The sequence below is a fragment of the Herpailurus yagouaroundi genome, unplaced genomic scaffold, assembly GCF_014898765.1.
Source record: "Herpailurus yagouaroundi ecotype Mexico unplaced genomic scaffold, PumYag 191, whole genome shotgun sequence".
NCBI classification, from domain to species: Eukaryota; Metazoa; Chordata; class Mammalia; order Carnivora; family Felidae; genus Herpailurus; species Herpailurus yagouaroundi.
The window spans coordinates 12,714,657-12,732,094 of NW_024412422.1; the positions used below are offsets into that span (position 1 = coordinate 12,714,657).

Here is a 17,438-nt window from a genome sequence, read left to right on the forward strand (position 1 = left end):
CGGCCCTGCACGCGACGCCAAGCAAGACTCCCTGTGCCCCTGGCAGCGGGCACACAGGCTCCCAGGTTTGCACATGCTTTGGGACCAGGACCTGATGCCCGCGAATACGGGAGTCCCGTACCCGGAGCTTTTAGGCCCACTGGCTTGCATACGGCGTGGGGGCTCAGTTCCCCCGGAAGCGGGCAGTTGGGTTGGGCAGGTACCCTGACGCTGCCCTCTCTGCTCTCAGGTTTGCCTTTCCAGATCAAGAGGGAGTCCACGTGAAACGTACTGTGGTGCAGGCGGGAGTTCCCACAGAGATGCCGGAGTTGGACGCTCCCAGAGAGAACGCCCTGAATGCACTCTGCCCCGAGTTGGGCGCCCCACCGTCTTGGACAGAAACCCTCCTTCCAGTGGTACCCTGGAGTTGATATGCCCTGGAAGCGATCTCAGAAGGGGCAGGGCACTTGCAGGCCAGAACCCAGTTCTCCTATGAGATTGGCAGTGTCTGAGCCTGGCCCAGAAGGAATGGGTTCTAAATTCTTAAACTGTAAAGAATTTAAACTGTAACTCTTAATGCTTAATCCAAAAGCAGCCCAGTCCTGCAGAAAATTGTTACTGGAAATCCAGATTGAGATTCATTAAAAAAATTTAAAAATGTCTATGGGACACTTTCCTCCCCCTGCCCTTATTCCGAAGAGGAGCTCTGACCATTAGCTAGAGTAATCAATGCTGTTTGTTACAAGCATCAAAACCACAGTTAAACTCAAGACAAGGCGCAGATGACTTAGCTGGGCAGCTGGCATACTTATCGTCTAACTAGGAATGTCCAATATGACGCTAAACATGCATACCTGTGTGTGCTCAGTTTCTTCATCTGTAAAATGGGAAGGTATGCCCAACCCAGGGATGAGCAACCTTCTGCAGAGATCAAAGGCTTTCCCAAGAAAAAGCTTATTAGCTGTGAAATCTCGTAATCAACTCTGCAGTGTTGTCCAACTGTTATTCATGCCCAGGCCACTGGCCATGAAATCCACTGTGAGAACAGAAGGGACCCACAGGCAGGTCACAGCCTGGGCTTTGAAGGAAGGCAGAATGTATGTGGCAGAGACCTTGTAAGTAAAACTCAGGAGCTTCCAGCAGGGAGTCAGCAGGAGTGGGTAAGCAGGAATGTCAGTTTTACTGAGTGGATTCTGAAGTCTGTAGGAAATTTATACACCCACTGACACTATGGGGGAAAAATCCCAACAGACTTGCTCTTTACTGAAACATATTTATTCTGCGTTTCCTTCCTGCCTGCTTCCTTATAGTTTCTTTATAGTTTCCACAAGCCACTCAAGGTTAGCAAAAACAAAATGCAAAAGAATATCCCCCTCCTCTACCTTACTCCATCCCCAAAGATCTCAGCTTTTAAAAATCTACAGTGATGGACCTAAGTCTGTATCTGATGACCTCTTAGGGGCCATTCTACCCATTAGGAAGCCCCTTAAAATAAAGGGGAGGGGCTGATAATATGCTAATCATGCTTTTACTTCATTGTCATTCATTGTGGTCAGAACTGCAAAGGTAAGGAAGTGGGACTTTTTCTTGAAGGTCTCTCCCATTGCTTGTCAGGAATGCAAGATCACCTAGACTTGTCTTCGGGCGATTTCTTTTGAACTCTCAAAAGCTCTTTTCTGTATTTAAGGAAGTAAAAAGACACGGTTCCCATTTATCATGGCACAAAGAAGAGAAGGGGAAAATGTTGATAAACAGAAGCTGTAGCTAACACAAACTTCCTTCCACCATACCATGTCTGAACTAGAAGGGGCCTCACCAGACCCCCTCACTTCACAAATGAGGAAATGGAGACCCAAAGAAAATTAGGAAATACTCTCAAGCCCAGGGTCCCTTATATAACACCACCCAGAGACCCCCATCCTTCAGGGGTCCAGACGATAACAGCAGCTAATATTTACTAAAGCATGATTGCAGGGCTAGAGCCAGTGGTAAGTGTCTTATAGACATTATCTCATTATTTCGTATACTTTTTTGAAAGAGAGGGTGCAAGTGAGTGAGGCAAGGGTAGAAGGGGCAGAGAGAGAGAGGGAAAGAGAGAAGAGAGAGAATCCCACAAGGGGCAGAGAGAGAGAGGGAGGGAGAGAGAAGCGGGGCTCACCCGAAGTGGGGTTTGAGCTCCCCCAATGCAGGGCTCAAATTCACCAACCATGAAATCATGACCTGAGCCAAAGTCAGATGCTTAACTGACTGAGCCACCCAGATGCCCCTACCTCTATTTATTTTTTAAGTTCATTTATTTATTTTGAGGGAGAGCACATGCACACAAGTGGGGGAGGGGCAGAGAGAGAGAGAGGGAGAGAGAGAATCCCAAGCAGGCTCTGCACTGTCAGTACGGAGCCAGATGTGGGGCTTAAACTCACTGACCTCGAGATCATGACCTGAGCTGAAATCAAGAATTGGACACTTAGATAGAGCCACCCACATGTCCTATGCCTTTTTGTTTGTTTGTTCATTTTCTTTCAGGGAGACAGAATGCATAACTTGGGGAGAGGCAGAGAGAGAAGGAGAGAAAGAATCCCAAGCAGGCTCCTCGCTGTCAACGCAGACCGTGAGATCATGAACTGAACCGAAATTAAGAGTCCGGACACTTAACTGACTGAGGTCCTTATTTATCCCATTAAACAGCCCTATCAGGTATGTACCATTGTTCACCCATTTTATAGATGAGGAAACTGAGGCATATTGCTGCTAGGAAATAAAGCACCTGGATCTGACTCCGCAGGCAGCTGGAGCCTAGAGCCGAGAGCCTGGGGCTTGGGCTGTTAATCACACAGCTCCGATCCCTCACGCCAGAGCCAAAAGAGGATGCCAAATGAGATCGATACAAGCATCCAAGTGAAAAACTCAGACTTCTGTAGAATTAAATCAACTATCCCTTATTAAATTTTGCAAATTCTGTATTCTCGGTTCAAATTCAATTTCAAGGCAGACAGGTATGGTTTTCGTAACCAAACTGCTGTCTGATCAATCATCTGTCAGGGGCCAGGTCTGGAAGTAGGAAATCAGGAGTGAGACATGATAATGCAGTGGATCCTCTCCAAACAGTAAGAAGGCTCCTGCCAGCCACTATCCTAACACCTCTTCAAAATTCCTCTTTTGAGGGGTGCCTGGGTGGCTCAGTCAGTTAAGCGTCAACTTTGGTTCAGGTCACGATCTCACGGTTTGTGAGCCCGAGCCGCACGTCGGGCTCTGTGCTGTCAGCTCGGAGCCTGGAGCTTACTTCCGATTCTGTGTGTCCCTCTCTCTCTGCCCTTCCCCCGCTCACACTCTGTCTCTCTCTCTCTCTCATAAATAAATAAAACATTAATAATTTTTTTTTTTCTAATTCCTCTTTTGACACTTGCAAAGAACTTCTTACTCCTCCCCTCGGTCAAGTTTCCTTTAGCTAATTGGCACACACAATTATCCAACATTTGTTTTGTATTAAAAGCGTGCTGGGCTGTATATAAAATACATTATGCTAGGGGCACCTTGGTGGATCAGTCGGTTAAGCATCCAATTCTTGACTTCGGCTCAAGTTATGATCTCATGGTTCATGAGTTTGAGCCCTGCATCGGGCTCTGCACTGACAGTGCAGAGCCTGCTTGGGATCTGTCTCCCTCTCTCTCTGCCCCTACCCCCTTGCTATCTCTCTCTCAAAATAAATAAAAATAAACTTTAAAAACGATTAAGGGGTGCTTGGGTAGCTCAGTCGGTTAAGCATCCAACTTCAGCTCAGGTCATGATCTCGCAGTTTATGAGTTCGAGCCCCGCATCGGGCTCTGTGCTGACAGCTTGGAGTCTACAGTCTGCTTCAGAATCTGTATCTCTCTCTCTCTCTCTCTCTCTCTCTCTGCCCCTCCCCTGCTCTCTCTGTCTCTTGCTCTTAAAAATAAATAAACATTAAAAATTTTAAGAAAAAATGTATTCAGAAATACATTATGCTAGCCCGGGACCAGCAGAATTGCCACCTGAAAATTTAGTGTTTACATTGTGCTTCTAGGCTTATCCTTTCTCCCTCATCTTTGCCTCATCTTTGACCCTCAGAGCTGAATGCTCTCCCAGCTCCACTTAGCCAAGGCTTATATTCTTAGAAAGAGCTTCCCAAAGCTGATGCCACCCGAGCAGTTGGTGCTTGCCCTGAGCCAGGAGGACCAGAACTTCCACCAAGCAGGGAAGAAATAAACAAAAAACAGATGGGAGCCGAATCAGCCTTGGTCACAGTCGGCACCCACTTCCCTGTTTTCTCTCTGTCATTTAATTTTCTGGTCTGCCTATCAGATCATGAGATACCAGGAATGACCCCTATATGCTGAGAGATTGTGCCCAGAATTAGCCACCTAAGGACACTGCAGGCTGTCCCCAGTGCAGGCACAAGCCCTGAGCTTATTAGGTTAAAGGAGGTCAGCCATCTTCTCTATCCCCATTTCCAGGAACAGGGACAAGTTGCCCGCTGGACTCCGGACTTCCCTAGGACAAGGGTTTCTCCTATGTGTGGCCCCTTTCCTTGTGCCCATGTCACACAGGGCATGGCTAAAGCTTGGGAACATTATTTTCCAGAGGATCAAGGCAGGGAAAGAGAATGGATTCTCTGTCCAGACCACTAACAGGCTGGCACAGTCCTAAACCAATGGACCCCATTTGTAAACATGCCCCTAAGGAGGGAACAGAAATGACAGAACAGGCACACGAAGGGGTAGCTTCCCAGCACAAGTAATAATTTATACTTAACAAGCACCAGGGAATGCGTGCTTCAGTTATTTTACTATATTTTACCTTTGTCTCTGTTTTTCAATAGGTTTTTTTCCCCCTTAACAGCAAAAGGCGGTCTCTTGGAGAGTTATTTTTCTAATAAAATGTAAATCAGAGGATTTTTTACATTGTGTCACATAGCAACTTAGGACTGATTCCAGGGTTGCCTGGATGAAACTGCAGTTCAAAGAGTGTCTGTATGACCAGCCAAGGGCTGCAGTGATTTCTGCCGAGGAAATAATAATGTTATTTATTTGCTTTCTATTTTCCCCCTGGAGAGTCATTCATTCCACAAGCATTTAAAAACCATGTATATTTGTCATATGGGTCCTTTAAACAGACTGAGCTTTCTTTTAAATGGGGTCCTCTCCTAATAATGTCTCCTTACGTTACCAAAATCAACCAACAAATATTTACATTCACTGGAAGATTTGTGACCGGGCACAGGATTTTTTAAAGATTAACTAATTTAACAGGTGACCGGCATTGATCTGAGAAATGTTTTCCCGCCATCCACCCCATTTCCAGTTCATTCGCTGACCTTAGGAAGTTACTTCCCTTCTCTACTCATTGCCCTACAAAAATCCAGGCTAAGGCTGAACACTCAATTTGGACGAAATAAATGAGTTCACTTTACAAACCCCTCTCCCCTGGGGCTCCGGAAAATAGGAGGGGCTAAAAATACTAAAATGCCAGCATAATTCTGGCCTACAACCAAGACTTCTGTACTTTAAAAATATTTCTTCCTAACAAGACCAAATCTCCCCCCTTCATTGCTTTCCTAATGGACACCCATCCCATTATGTATCTCCCCATCCTCCAGAGAAACACCTTACAGAATCAGCATAAAAAGTTCTGCATTTTCAAAGTTTTCAAAGGAAAAAGACTAAATCCCAAGATTACTTAAGATGGGATGATAACATAGACAAGAGGCAAAACAGGAGTAAAATTAAGTTCATCACTGATTAGCAGCTGTTTACAATAGCCAAAATGTGGCATATCCATGCAATGTAATACATATTTTTTTTTACCCACCATCATTGAGAGTGATCTTAATTCCTATTCCTGAAAGGTAACCTGGTTAGGAAATGTAGGCCCTAAACCCTGGGGCATGTTGAAACTAACCAAACCAAAGAGATAGTTGAATCACCTCTTAAATGAGCTGCTAACAGGCACTGTGGTGGTCTGTTGGGCTCTGATGGTGCTTTAAAGACTTTAGGGAAGCCTGACAAATGCAAATGTACAGTGGTTGGTGTGGCTGGGAGTAGGGATGGGGGAACACTCCTTCTCTCTCTCTCTCTCTCTCTCTCTCTCTCTCTCTCTCACACACACACACACACACACACACACACACACACACACACACACTTTGGCTGCAGCCATAGCCCTCTCTTCATTTACCATTCTTGCTTTTCTTTAAAAATGGCTCATCTCCAGCAGGCCAATTTGCCTTGAAAAGCCCCCTGGATCTAAGAAATTCCATGAGTTTATCACGACACTCAACATAGAAAAAGCCTGACAAACTCATCTGTCACCATTTGAAATGGCCATTAAACCAACTCCTTATTTTGAAAATTGGTATTTAAAAGGGGAAAATTGAGCATGTATATGGTCTTTTCAGGAGGAACTATATTTAAGGGTGGCCCTAATTGATGAGGGAAAACTGTAGGGAAAAAAGCCAAGTCAGTGATGTAATTCTCAACAATTTGTATCAGTGATTTATTTCTCAATAAAATTTGGGGGAGGGTATGCCAGCTAATTCACAAGGGAGAGCATGATAAACTAAAGTTCCATTTTCATCTTTTGATACAATTATTGATACAGGAAAGAATGAACAACTGGTACTAAAACCATGAGTGAATGATGGAGGGAAGCAGGGAACCAGGGGGCCAATGGATCCCCTTCCAGATTGTTCTCTGGAAGAAAGAGGGACAACCATAACTGAATAATGGGGTAACAGACTACCATCACCTTAATCCACCATTTATGATATTTAACTTTAACCAAGCCTTTAGATCTCATTTCCAGTTTACAGAAATTACAAGAGCTAGGGGGAAAGTTCTGTGACACCACAGGGAAGCAATCAGAAAAATTCACATAGTGAAGGGATCCTCTGGAGGACACATGGTTCCATCTTCTTTACAAATCAATGTCCTGAGAAAGGTCTAGATTGAAATAGAATGAAAATAGATTCAATGTACCGTCCTGGATTGGAGCCTGGTTTAGATAAAGCATCTGCAAAGGATAATTTGGGAAATCTCACTATAACCAGGCACTAAGTGGTATTAAGGAATTATAAATTCTGGTAGGTGTAACCCACATGATTTTAGCTGTGTAGAAAAATATTTTTCTTTTTCAGAGATGTAAACTAAGCCCTAAGTATTTAGGAGTAGAATGCCATGATGTCTGTAACTTTCTAAAGAATACTTCAGCATAAAAACTAAAGCAAGTTGAAGGGGTGCTTGGGTGGCTCAGTTGATTAAGCATCTGATTCTTAATTTCAGCTCAGGTCATGATCTCACAGTTTGTGAGATAGAGTCCTGGGTCAGGCTCTGTGTTGACAATGTGTAGCCTGCTTGGGACTCTCTCTCTCCTTCTCTCTCTCTGTGCCTCCCCCACTGGTGTTTTCTCTCTCTCAAAAAAAAAAAAAAAAAAAAAAAAAACTTAAAAAGAAAAAAAAGAAGAAGGCAGATTCCCCATTCACAGACAGGACCAGAGGATAATATTTTAAATAAACAAACAAATAAATAAAATGGTTATTAAAACAATCAATTTTACGTTATATCTATTCTCCCACAATTAAAAAAAATATGATAAGAATCAAAGAAAAGGAAATAAAAGAAATACCCTCCCTCAGGAGAATGGATATATCAATAGGGAATGCTCAAACCAATAAGCCTTGCTCCACGGAACCATCCTGTCCCATAAACATTAACCAAGGGAGACATGAATCTAAATGTCTCAATTCCTTCAGAGTGTTTTGCTGCTTAGTTATTTACACACACTGGTGGAGAACTCCAGTGGTTCAGAGTAGGTGTTACTCCAGCTGTCCCTTCTCACCTGCTTTCTTCATGTGTGATTAAAGTTCCCCTCATCTCAACAAATACACTTGCCCTTGTCACCTTTATAACAAAAAAGCAAAGTTAAACGATGTAAATACTTCACCTGTGTTCACCTACTCGTGCCTTTTTTTTCTCTAGATCACCTAAATTTGGAGAACACATTACCTGGCAACATCATGGGATCACACACATATCCATCCTTCTAAAAAAAGCCAAATGAACGGCGCCTGGGTGGCTCAGTTGGTTAAGCATCTGACTTCAGCTCAGGTCATGATCTCACAGTCCGTGAGATCAAGCCCCATGTCAGGCTCTGTGCCAACAGCTCAGAGCCTGGAGCCTGCTTCAGATTCTGTGTTTCCCTCTCTCTCTGCCCCCCTCCTCAATCAATCAATCCATCAATCAATCAATAAATATTAAAAAGCCAAATGATGGGGGGGGGGGCGCAGAAGAACATGATAACTTATTCCCCATGTCAATGATCAAGTGTCCTCCTTTAACATGGGAAATATAAGATGACATTTGACAATAAGAAAAGTCCAAGGAGGGGCACCTGGATGTCTCAGTCAATTGGATGGCTGACTTTGGCTCAGGTCATGATCTCATGGTTCCTGAGTTCGAGCCCCGTGTCGGGCTTGTGCTGACAGCTTGGAGCCTGGAGCCTGCTTCGGGCTCTGTGTCTCCCTCTCTTTCTGCCCCTCCCCTGCTCACACTGTCTCTCTGTCTCTCAAGAACAAATACATGTTAAAAAAAATTTTTTTTAATTAAAAAAAAAAGAAAAAAGAAAAGTCTGAAGGATAGGCCATTGTTCCAGAAATAAAACAAGGATAATGGCAGGCAATCACTTACAGTGCCTGCCTGGCTTTCTAATTACCCCACCAAAGGCAGGAGCCCGCAATATTTCAATTGCTTTCCAAGAATTTGTCTTTGGCGTTATTAACACAGACAGCTGAGCAGGTTATCAGACTAAGAAAGAAATCCTCGGCTGCAGACTTTAATTACAGGTTATTTTAGCTGAACGCTGACTTAAAGTTCAATAAAGCAGTTCTAAAATGACACAGACGATGGCTGAGAAATTCCAGGTGATTTCTAAGTCCAGTGGGATAAAGAAGGTTGTTTAAATCTGAGGGACAAAAAAAGGGTCCAAAAGTACACATGAGCAATGAACATTCCATTTAGCATTCTTTCACAGTTGGCTGGGGCTGGGACATAAAAGTTGCAGTAAGGAGAGATCCACATTCTCACCAAAGAGACATAGGTAGAAGAAAGACAGCCAAGAGCCTGAAACGGATGGAGTCCAATTTCATCTTTTAGAAATGCTGCGAAAACCTGTGATCGAGTTCATTCACTCAACGGACATTTCCTGGGTCCTTGCTATCTGGGAGAAATCGTGCATGACAGGATAAAAATGGAGAAGGAAAAAATTAATAAGATGAGCTCCAGTCTCAGGAAGCTGGTGAAGGCCATAAAATGCAGAGTAGAATATAGACGTCCAGTGGAAAGAGAGACTGGGGAAGTACAGCCGTCAGGATCTTGGCAGGAAATGGATGGTACCCTGGCACCCTCATACCAGGTCATGTGGGAGAGTTTAACAGAGACTCGGTTTGCAGAGGGTAAGTAGGGTTAGGGAAATCTACAAGGCACAGTGTTGCACCTCAAGCCTAGCAACGGCCATGAGACATTACCTCCCTTTGGCTGATGGGCTATGAGAGGGAACAGTTACTGGACTGGAAATGCAGAGAAAAAAGTTGAAGAAGGCCACAAAACAGGAATCGTGGCCTTCAAAAGAAGGAAACAGCCAACCTTCAATGATCCCATGGGGAGGAAGCTGGGGGAATAAATACCCCAGCCTCTTTCTCCTCCCACATTTCCATCTCATGCTGGTACTTCCCATTGGCTGAGCCCAACCAGAAGCCAGAGAAGGCAAGAAAGCCCTTTGACGGAGCCCACTTTTGGAGCAGGTGGGAGAAGGCTGGAGAGGGGCTCTGAAGGTACAAATAGAAAACATCCAGCCCAGGAAGCTTCCTGGTGAAGAAGTTTGGCTGGGCTTAGAGGTGGAAATTTTGTACATGGGGAAATTAGAAGGGCATTCCCAGAAGGGGTATAGTGTGAGCAAAGACCAAGGCAACTAAATGGAAAATATGGAGTAATTCAGTTCCCCTACAATGTTGAGGAGATGAGAGAAAATCATGAGATTCCATGGCAGAAACACAAGTGAAGACTTGGGCACTTGGGACCGGGTCAAGGATTTGGGAGATGATTTAAAGATGGAAGGCTTGACAAGTTTATAGGCTGAATCTTTTTTTTTTTTTTTTTTAATGTTTATTTATTGTTGAGAGAGAGAGACAGCGTGTGAGCAGGGGAGGGGCAGAGAAAGAGAGGGAGACACAGAAACCGAAGCAGGCTCCAGGCTCTGAGTTGTCAGCACAGAGCCTGACCTAGGGCTTGAACCCACAAACCGTGAGATCATGACCTGAGCCAAAGTCTGGTGCTTAACCGACTGAGCCACCCAGGTGCCCCTATAGGCTGAATCTTACCTGCCCCAAAATTCATATAGTGAAGTCTTACCCACCCTAATGTGTCAGAATATGACATCGAGTCTTTACAGAGGTGATTTAGTTAAAATCAAGCTATTAGGGCCCTAATTCAGTATGACTGGTGTCCTTATAGAAGGAGGAAATTTGGACACAGACACGTACAGAGGGGGGACAATGTGAAGACACAGGGAGAAGACAGGACGCTTACCTACAAAAAGTCAGCAGGCAAAGACACAGTTCTGTCCTGCCTAGGTCTCATGTGGTGTGCTCTAGAAGCTTCTACCCTCCGGCTTCGGTTCACTCCACCAAATAGGGAGGGTTCTGATGAAATCCCTGTCATCCGGCTCGCAAAACCATGTGAGTTCAGCCACAAACCGATTTGGAATCGGAGCTCACAAAAACTGGTCCAGAGACCTGAGCCCCAGCTTCTCCGTTCACCACCGATGATTTTCTTCCAACTGGATTTTTCTACTTGTTGATGTTGTGTGCAACACTCTCCGGAATAAGCAGGCTATTTTTGTGGGTACTCTTTCATCACAGGTTTCTGCTGCACTCCTGGGAACCTGCTGGACTTCACAGATGACTCAGCTGTCACTGAGGAAAACCCTGGGGATTCCAGACGAGGGGCCCAAGATTGTTTTCCATTTGCTTCCCTCCATTTGCTTCCTTCCATTTGCTCGCTGCAGCCTACCCACCATCCACTGGTTTCTCTTGCCTTTCTCTGCTCTCCTGGTGCCAGGGCTCTTTCACTGCCGGCTTCCTCCAGGCCCGTGAGCATTACACCCAACGGCTCTTGGAGTCTGCTCTCAGGAAGCTGGAAAGACTGGGCACCCTCGCCTCCTACCCTGACCCAGAAGCAAAGCTTGTGGCCTCAACAGCCTCAAACCCTCAGGGGCACAGTCTAAGGCAACAGTCACCCACAGCACCCGGGACTTCTCCTTTCGGGGGAGTGAGGAAGGGATAAAGGAGGAGAACCACTTTTTTAAACCAGCTCCCCCGTAAGGGTATGCCGGCCATTTCAGAAAAGCCATGACTACTTGGGGGAGAATGAAGTCACTAGGGTCTTTGCTTGAGATTAAGTGTTTGCACCAGCCAATGGTAACTGAAGGATGGGAAATGTCTCTAAACTCTTCACCCCCTTCCCCTGCTCCATGCCATTCCTTCCATATCCGCTATTTCCATAGAGACCATCACCAGCCTTCTGGAAGGCAAATTCAGGGGTGTCAATTACTTATAAGCCATAATTGCAAAAAATCACATTAACTATCACTGACTGATAGCCTACTGTCGAGGTATTTTACAGACGGCATCTCACAGCAACTCTACAGGAAAGGCACTATTAGCCCTTTTTACAGATGAGTAAACTGAGGCTCAGACTTGCCTACAACCACACAGTTGGTGGCAAAGCCTGGGTTCAATTCCCAGATGCATCTGACCCCAGAGCCCACCCTAGTCACGCATGAGAATTGCCTGCAAAGTGTCAAGAAAGTGTAGACCTCCCAGGCCCCACCGCAAACCTACTAAATCTCAATGTCCCAGACCAGGCCCAGGAAGCTGTATTTTTTTTTTTTTTTTTTTTTACAAGTTCCCCAGGTAAAGCTGATGCCAGCAGCCTGAAGACTGGCTCTCATTAGACCGCAATGCCTTTCTGGGAAACTACCTGGCCCCGAGTAGGCAACAATAAAAGGAAGGCATTATCGTCATCCTCCTTCTCCTCGTCATCAATTTAATTACTCCGGGGGTGACAGGAATCGACAGCAGGGCAGAAAAAGAACAGGAAGTACACGGGGCCTCTTTTTATTGAATTATGTGCCTCTCTTTCAGGTAAGGGCTATGTGTCACACCAGAGGGACCCCACACTTATCAAGCCTCCCAGATCTAAATGACCAACTGCAGAGGAAGGGGAAGAGAAACAAAGGGGAACCAAGAGTAACACAGACATCAGGTGTGTGTGTGTGTCACTTCCTGCCGTGGTTCCTGCGTGGCCCTGTAACGTCCCCATAAGGAAGCCAATCCAATAACTGAAAAGGGCTGTCCCATGTCCCCTGTCAGAGTACTTGTGCATACACACTCCAGCCTGTCTGCTCCTAACTCCAGAAAAACTGTCAATAATTGAAATTCACGTGGCAGCCCAGTTTGGCCACTCAAGCTGATGGGTTAAGATGCAGACAGCTGTGGCTCAGTCTCCCCTCCTTCCTCAGTTTCCCTCCATGTGAAAGCACCGGCAAGCTAGCTGGGTAGAAGTGTCTGGCTGGTGAGCCGAAGGTCAACTTGCTAATAAGACTGAGGTCAGAGGTCAAGCCTCAAAGAAGCTCAGTTCTCCTGGCTTGGTTCCAAGGTCACAGACAGGCCCCCAAAATCCTGCCACCTGGTCATAAAAGGGAGCAGCCAGAGTGTAGACGGATCAAAACAAATCCATCACCGCTGGTGGGAACAGCCAATCGGGGGAATGGTGACGGATGGTGATTCAGTAGCATCTTTGATTTGAAAGACACGACATCAGAAATGACCTCACAGCACCTAATCAGTTCCAGAAAGGGACTTTGTTCTCCAGGAGACAAGGTGGGAGATCAAAGCATTTCTTGCTAATCATCATTTAGCATTAATTACTTGTTAAGTAACCTGACCCAGACCCAATACCGCTCCCTACCTCGCATCCTGACAGCCTCAACGAACACCCTTGATCTTTCAACCCAACCTGCATCAAATTGGGAGCAAGCGGACTGCAAACCTGGGAACGGACAGACCCCGGGCGGCCCAGGCAGTCAGTCGTTCAGTTACTTCTCCTTTTCCTGTGAACTTTTTAACCCCACCAGCCAGGAAATGCATACACAGGGCAGCGGGCTTCCCCGCCCCCGCTTCTCCACCACACTGCACGAGTTCCTCAGATCTGGGCACTAACGCCTCTCCATTCACAAGCTGTGTGGCCCAAGGCATACCGGCATCCCTCTCTGAGACCCCGGTTTCAACTGCACGCACAGAGATAACACTATCCACACCTCCCAGCCTCGTTGTAAGGATTAAACAAGATGTAAAAAAGACCTCTAAAGATTGGTCCATACATTGTGTAGGAAACTACAGGGGGTTGGGGCTGTACTGGCAATAATTTATTTCTAGAGCTGAGTGGGGGCCATGGAGTTCATTATTATATTACTTACATCTTTTTTTGTGGCTCTGAAATAATGTATGATAAATGCTACAGGTTGAATTGTGTCCCCCCCCTGCCCCCCAAATTCTTATGTTGAAGCCCTAACCCCAGTGCCTCAGAATGTGACTACCTGGAGATAAAGTCTTTCAGGAAGTAACTAAGTTAAAATGGGGTCATTCGGGTGGGTCCCAATTCAGCAAGACTGACGTCCTTATAAGAAGAGATTAGGACACAGGCACACACACAGAAGGCAGACCACGTGATAACACAGAGAGACAACAGCTATCGACAAGCCCAGGAGAGAGTCCCCAGAAGAAATGCATCCTGCCAACTGACTTCTGGCCTCCAGAACTGTGAGAAAATGAACGTCTGTCCTCTAAGCCACGCACACAGTTTCTGCAGCCCTTGCAAACTCACACAATAAACCTCAAATGAGTTGTAGAAACCATAAGCTGAATGAAAATGAAAGAGACAGTACTAGTATGGCTCAAATCAAAAAGATGGATAAGGGCGCCTGGGTGGCTCAGTCTGTTGAGCGTCCAACTTCCGCTCAGGTCATGATCTCGAGGTTCGTGGGTTTGAGTTCTGTGTCGGGCTCTGTGGAGACAGCTCGGAGCCTGGAGCCTGCTTGATTCTGTGTCTCTTTCTCTCTCTCTGCCCCTCCCCCTGCTCGCAGTCTGTCTCTCTCTCTCTCAAAAATAAACATTAAAAAAATTTTTTTTAAAATATAAAAGATGGATCATAAGTGTTGGTGAAGATGTGGGTTAAACTGAAACTCTCATACATTGCCAGTGGGAGTGTAAAAGGGTGTAGCCACTCTGGAAAACAGTCTAGCCATTCTTCAAAAAGTTAAACACAGAGTTACCATGTGACCAGTCAACTCCACTCCTAGGCATCTACCCAAGAGATATGAAAACATGTATCCACACAAAAACTTGTGCAAGAATGTTCAGGGCATCATTATTCACAATAGCCAAAAGATAGGGACAGCCCAAAGGTCCAGCAACTGGACAAGGGATGAACAAAGTATGGTCTACAAACACAATGGAATATTATTCAGCCATAAAAAGGAATGAAATACTGACAGACGCCACTATGTGGGTGAAGCTTAAAAATATTATACTAAGTGAAAAAGCTAGTCACAAAAGGTCAAGTATTGGATAATTCCATTTACATGTCCAGAACGGGCAAATGCATAGAGACAGAAAGCAGATTAGTGGTTGTCAGGGGCTGTGGGAGGGGAAGATTTAGGGGTTGGGGACTGGTTGCTGATGGGCTTTCTTTCAGAGGGCATGAAAACGTTCTAAAATTAGACTGTGGAGATAGCTGTCCAACTCTCTGAATATCCCAATTATACTAAAAAGTGAGTTGTACACTTTTAGCGGGAGAACTGTATGGTAAGCAAGTTGTATCTGTTTCATTATAAGGTGTTTAAAAAAAAAAAGACCGGTACCCCCAAAGTATTGTTTGGTTTAGTATTGTTAAATCTCGAATGTTCTCTCTTCACTCTCTAACCAGCCGAAGGGCTTCAGTCTCTCCCCCACCCCCAGATTTGATATTAGCCACGTGACCTTGTGTATAGACCCGTGCTTATACACCAATCTTCCACAAAAATCTTAGATAAGGGCTACTCCCCCCAGAAGCCTGCTTCCTGTTTCAAGCCCTTTGGAGGAAAAGGGCAGAGGGTTGATTTTTTTTTTTTTTTTTTTTTTTTTTTTTTTTTAATGCCTATAAGCCTCTCAGGAGTAAACTGAGGGTCTGAGGCACAAAGGACAGGACATATCAGTAATCCTGAAGTGCTTTCCCCCAGAGAAGTTCGTTTGGACCCCTCCATTAATTCTGAGATTACAATGGGTCGTGGCAAGTTTGTCTTTTCAAAGCCCATGTTCTGTAAACCCCAATCCCTCCCCCAAAGCAATTCCTTAGCTGGGAGGGGAGCAGGCAGTGAGGCAAAGCCACCATTTCCTCTTCAAGTTCAGAGCAGCCGTGGGGCCCGGCTAGGTTGTTGCAAGGCGCTATGTTTGCAGGTACAGTTTGCGGTCTGAGCAATGGTGGTTGTGTTTATTGCCCATGTAGGGGAAAGTGAACATTAAAACCCCACTCACTTCCATGGATCGGGAAACTAATGGCAGAAGCTATGAAAGTGAATCCTTTTTCATTTCTACTGCCACCTAAATTCCCACTAAGCTTCAAAGAGAATTAGAATTCAATACCTACAAGTAATAGGGGCCATCTTCCCCAGCAATTCTACATTTAGGAATATACCCTAAGGAGATAATTAAACAAAAGTGGAAAGAATGACCTAAGAACATCACTGACCAATAGAAATGTAAAGTGAGCCACATATACACTTTTATATACTTTTCGTAACCACATTTAAAGAGGAAAAAAGAAAAAGGTGAAATTAACATTAATAATCCATATATTCAAAATATTATCATTTCAACTAGAGTTGCCAGATTTAACAAATAAAAATACAGTACACCCAGTTAAATTTCAGATGAACAATGAATAATCTTTTTTAGTGTAAGTATATGTGATATGTGGGCTATATTTACACTTAAAGTTTTATTTGTTGTTTACCTGAAATTCAAAAAAAAATTTTTTTTTTCAACGTTTATTTATTTTTGGGACAGAGAGAGACAGAGCATGAACGGGGGAGGGGCAGAGAGAGAGGGAGACACAGAATCGGAAACAGGCTCCAGGCTCTGAGCCATCAGCCCAGAGCCTGACGCGGGGTTCGAACTCCCGGACCGCGAGATCGTGACCTGGCTGAAGTCGGACACTTAACCGACTGCGCCACCCAGGCGCCCCTGAAATTCAAATTTAAATGGGGATCCTTTCTAAAATCTGGCAACCCTAATTTCAACATGCAATCAATATAAAAAACAAATTAATGAGTAATTTTACAGTGTTCTTTTTGCACTAAGTCTTTGAAATCTGTTGTGTATTTTATACTTCTGACACATCTCAATTTGAGTTTGTCATATTTCAAGTGTTCAATAGCCATACAGCTAGCAGCTACCATTTTGGACAACACAGATCTAGAATATTCCTCTAAATGTTTCTTATAAGAGCAAAAAAAAAAAAAAAAAAAAAAAAAAAAAAAAAACCCCGAAATTGGCAAAATACACATCAACAAAGAGGCTGCTGAAGTCACAACTGACATTTAAAGAGCACTAACCACTGGTCACTCCTTGTCCTAAGAACTTTGCATACATTATTCCTTTTTTTTTTTAATAGTTAACCAGAAACAAATTCAACAATGCATTATCTCATCTAGTCGTCACAACAACCATTTGAGTAGGTGCTAGTATAACCCTTTTTTACAGATGAGGAAAGTAAGGGCCCAGGGAGCATCTATAACCTGCTCAAGAAAGTGGTGAGCTGAGTGTCGGCAGATGGGCTGATACATACGTGTCCTACCCCAGCACAGACTTTGGAAGAAGACACACCAAAATGTTACTGGTTTTCTCTGCAGAATGTGAGGTAGACACTGGTTAACAGTCTAGTCTCTGCTGTCAGACCGATCGCCTTGCCCTCAGCTCTGCCAGGTGCCCTCACAAGTGACCTTACCTTTCTAAACCTCAGTTTCCTCATCTGTAAAATGAGAGTCACAAGTGTCTGCCCCACAGGACTGCTGGGAATCTAAAGAAGATAAGGGATGCAGGGGATGAGGCAAAGCAACCTGCTCCTGGTAAGCCCTCAGTGACATTACTGTCATTCTCCCTAGGGTCTTGGTCCTTTCCTATTTGAATAGACTTTTTCATGGTGAGCATCAATCAGGTTTACAAAGACAAAAAAAGTTACTTTCAAAAGAGAGGAAAGAGTCCTTGAAGCAACTGGAGGAAAAAAAGAAGGAAGGAAGGAAGGAAGGAAGGAAGGAAGGAAGGAAGGAAGGAAGGAAGGAAGGAAGGAAGGAAG

General features: G+C 44.7%; 1 protein-coding gene across 10 annotated transcripts in view; it reads right to left on the reverse strand.

Annotated features, from left to right (window-relative positions):
• Positions 1-17,438, reverse strand: part of KDM2B (lysine demethylase 2B) — a 154,578-nt gene that overhangs the window by 29,915 nt on the left and 107,225 nt on the right. The window lies entirely within an intron of this gene.